This window comes from Lotus japonicus, chromosome 4 (genome assembly GCF_012489685.1).
Source record: "Lotus japonicus ecotype B-129 chromosome 4, LjGifu_v1.2".
NCBI classification, from domain to species: Eukaryota; Viridiplantae; Streptophyta; class Magnoliopsida; order Fabales; family Fabaceae; genus Lotus; species Lotus japonicus.
In genome coordinates, this window is record NC_080044.1 from 57911597 (window position 1) to 57916094 (window position 4498).

Sequence of the window (4498 nt, forward strand, 5' to 3'; positions counted from 1 at the left end):
AACACTCCCCAAAATCCAACCTATCATTCATCCCAATCATTTAGCTAATAAAGAAATCTCCAATAGGCTCAAAAGAGACAACTAAGGACAAATGTTCAAGCCAACAAACTCTGAAGCTCAAAAACCTACAAGTCTCAAGAATTGTGCAAGTATCACAAAGCATGCAAAGAGTGAAATCAATACAGAACCAAGAAGTACGAGTGAGACAGGATCCTCCAGGGAAATTATATGGTGAAGGGTCAAAGATGGACCCTTATGGACTCACACCAACTCTATCCTTAAGAAACACTCGGAAGACCAAAGTCTCCTCCTTTCTTCCCCAAAGCATGCAATCACTCATCCCCACAAGAAACACAAGTATTCACAAAAAGTTTTCAAAACTAGCAACATGTTAGAGAGCAAAACTACGGGCAAAAACATGTGAGTATAGGGAAGTAACGACCAAAAAAAATGACTCTAACAAAACAATGCATGAATAAAAGAAAAATAAAAGCTACAAAAGAAAAATATTCAAAAACGCATGAGCTAAACTAAGGGAAAGAGTCGACCTCCTTTACCAATTACCATGGAGGCCTTAGATACACCTCCTTCTCCAGAATTCAGGCTCTCATTCCCTGCAAAATGCAACAAACAAACAAGCAAAATAAAACAAGACTTGGGCTGTCTCCCAAGCAGCCCTAAGTTATAGTCCTAGGTGGACTCTCCTTCCTTTGGTGTTAGGAAGGAAATTCCTTACCATCAATATCTCTTCTTACCACATGGGCAAGGTAGGAACCTTGCACAAAACCTTTGGAACAATTACCAAATCCTTGCTCCCCCCTTCAAGGAGTGAGGGAAGAGCTTAATCATGAGCTCATCACTAGTCACACCTTCCATCTTTATCGGACCGTGTGGGCTTGGAAATTCTCATCTGTAGACCCCCCATACTTGTTTTCACTAACAAGCTTGATGAGAGCTTTATTAAGCTCAACATCTTTTTCACTTACCTTGGGGATCTCCTTTGAAGACCTGGACAAGCTTTTGATCATATCACAAACAAAACCATCATTAATGTTAGTTTGCAAATTAGGATTGAAAACCGAAAATCTTACCTTGTCCTCACCAACTCTGAGAATGAGCTGACCCTTATCAACATCAATTTTAGCCCTACCAGTGGCTAAGAAGGGTCGTCCTAGAATGAGAGGAACCTTTGCATCCTCTTCCATGTCCAGCACCACAAAATCAACTAGGAACACATACTTATCCACCTTCACCATAACATCTTCAATGATCCCATAAGGTGTTTTTAGGGATCGGTCCGCTATCTGTAAGGAGAGCATGGTCGGGGTGACCTCTCCTAAGTTCAGCCTTCTAAACATGCTAAGCGGCATCAAGTTGATGCTCGCTCCCAAATCACACAAGGCTTCAACAACAGTCAACCCCTCAATCTCCACTGGGATGGTAAAACTCCCAGGATCCCTTCTCTTCTTAGGCATTTTTCTTTGCAAAATGGCACTACACTCCTCGGTCATCATAATAGTTTCATCAACCTCACTCAACTTCCTCCTCTTATTTAAAATGTCCTTCATGAACTTAGCATAGATAGGCATTTGCTCCAAGGCTTCAGAAAAAGGAATATTGATGTGGAGTTTCTTAAAAACTTCCAAAAACTTAGAAAACAGTTTATCCAGATTTTTCTTGACCAAAGCCTTGGGGAATGGAATCTTACTAAGTTCAGGAGAAGGAGTGCTCACAACTCTAGCTTTCACAGGTTCACTCACTCTCTTCTCCGTAGCACCCTCATAATCTTCCTGTACTTTCTCATTTTTCTCTCCCTCATCTTGTTTTTTTGACTCGTGTAACACTCTCCCACTCCTAGTGGTAACAACAGCAAATTTTTCTTGTTTAGACAAAATTAAAGAATCGGGAGAAAACTTACCTTGAGGTATCTCGACCATTTGCTTGGCTAGCTGGCCAAGTTGGTTCTCCAAGTTCTTGATAGCCGCCTCTTGGTTCTTATGGTTGTTGTTCATGCGGTTGATGCAACTCTCCAATAGCTCCTCTAAACTCCTCTTGCAATTCACCTTTCCAACAACTTGTGTTTGGACAAGAGGTTCATGATTTGAGGATGGAACTATGCTTCCTTGAGCTATAGCTTTGGCTTCATTGCTCTCAGCATTGACAGTACACAAGTTACTAACATGAGGTCCACCACAAGACTTGCACTCCACACAAGTCATTCTTGCACCAATAGCCTTGGTCTCCTTAATATGCATTCGAATCTCCGCCACTTGTTTGGTGAGTTGCTTGTTGGAGGCCAAGAGCTTGTCATAAGCTTCCACTTCAAACTTACTCCTTCGGGTTTGGCGATCATTTTCAGAGTTCATGGCTCTCGCTGCCATCTTTTCTATTAAGTCATACCCCGCTTGTGGGGAAGAGCATCGAACTCGCCATTTGAAGCCGCATCTAGGCCAAACCTCCAAGAGTACTGTAGACCATCATAAAATTTTGCAACCAATTCAGCTTGGGTGAGATTGTGTTGAGGACATTTCCTCAATAGCTTCTTGAAGCGCTCCCAAGCTTCATAGAGACTTTCTTCAGTGGGTTGCACAAAATTCATGATGTCTTTTTTCAATTTTCTCAGAAGGGCTCTTGGGAAGAACCTTGTTGTGAATTTTTCTGCTAAGTCTTCCCAAGTAGTGAAGCTCCCTTGAGGCTGTGAGTTCAGCCATTCCTCAGCTGCATCCTTCAAAGAAAATGGAAACAAGCTCAACCGAATTGCATCCGTCGGAACATTGTTCACACGGTAAGTGTTGCAATTTCGGATGAACCTCTCCATGTGAGCATGTGGATCTTCCAAAGTACCTCCACCATATTGGTTTTGGCTCACCAAGTTGATGAATGCCGGTCTCAACTTAAAGTTTCCAACTCCCTCGGGAAAGACAATGCTCCCGGGATAGTCATAACTCATGGTAGCCGAAGTGAGTTCCCGAAGAGACCGGTTGGCATTCTCAACTTCTTGTTCACATAATCGGAGGGTGATCCCCTCTTGAATTCTTGCCTCGATATGGGCTTGCATCTCCTCCTCCGTCATATGGCCACCCATGACGGTGTCTCTCTCGAGAGCAACCTGAAAGTGTGACACTAAAACAAAGAAAGATTAGTAGCACCAATTCTAGACAAAGATAAAAACAAAAAATAAAACCACAAACTAAAAACTTAAACCAAAAACCACAAACAATTCCCCGGCAACGGCGCCAAAAACTTGTTGGTAAATCCGCAAGTGTACGGAATCCACCCGGTTTTAAATATCGAACCACATGGATTGTGAGTGAATAGATTCGGTTCAAGCTTTGAGTCCGAAGGTTTGTTTTATTGAGGCAAACATATGACGAAGTAGTAATAAGGAAAAGGAAAATATAAATTCAGAAATGAAACGAAAAAATGAAAAGAAAGAGTGATTTACTTTGGGTTCTTGCTCAACTAATCAATTCAAGCACATCATTCTAAGCACATGTTCTCATGAATCTCTCCTTGATGTTCTAGCCTAAGCAACTACCTATCGATGCCTCGCATAGATAATTCTTTCAAACCAAAAGATAAGCCCAATTCCTTGTGTACTTAAACATTTGTTTGAAGCATAAAGATTATAAAGTTCAGGCCAACAAACCCCAACCCTTCCTCTATTCCTAGCAGCAAGTATAGAAGAGGTAATCCCATAACAAGTCCCTAATCTATAACAAACTTCCGTTCTATTATAGAAAAGCATAAAGCTAGCACATGTTCTAACTTGAAACATAAAGCATGGATATGGGATTCAAGGGAAGAAGAAGAACATGTGGGAAAGAACTTAAGATTATAACTTAAAAGGAAAAGTCTTACAAGAAAACCAAAGTAAAAGAAGAGAGATTAGCCAAGCATGGCTATAGAATCCATACAAGAAAAGAAGGATAAAACCTGGAACATGGACTTGGAGAATGCTTCTCCTCAAGCTCCAGAGCCTAACCCTACTTCTAACTTATTTAGGAATGTATAGAAATGACAAAAGTTACAATCCACTAGGAGAAAGTCGGCCTCAAAATGGCCTAAGCAACGACCCCTACAGTCCGACTGACTCACTGTGATCCCTCAATAAGAGAACCACACGAAAAGCCATGCGTCGGGAACCTACCCTGTCCCAAAAGTAAGACGAATCAGAGCTCTACACAAAATATGACGCCTGCCTAAACCTACCCTCCCAGTATCGAGTCCACAGCGAACTGAAGTTGGCAAGTTGAAGCTCAGCTCCATGCGTCGTAGAACTCCCTCCGTCAGACGTCCACGCTCGTGAGTACGGTCCTCCAACTCAAACCTGATCCCCCCCGAGGGAGAGACCATCGAAACCCAATCCACCGCCGACATCTGGCAGCAGGCCGACCGCCCAAACACAAACATGAAACCAAAGCCAGGGCGCTAGGGTCAACTCACGGAATAGAGTAGATATACAAACAACATGTGATTGGGGAATATATATATATAT

At 42.2% G+C, this 4498-nt stretch overlaps 1 non-coding gene across 1 annotated transcript; it reads left to right on the forward strand.

Annotated features, from left to right (window-relative positions):
- The first annotated feature begins 2510 nt into the window (after positions 1-2510).
- LOC130716449 (small nucleolar RNA R71) lies at positions 2511-2617 on the forward strand. Its single transcript, XR_009012061.1, has one exon. It is a non-coding gene; the product is annotated as a small nucleolar RNA R71 (small nucleolar RNA).
- Positions 2618-4498: the final 1881 nt, after the last annotated feature.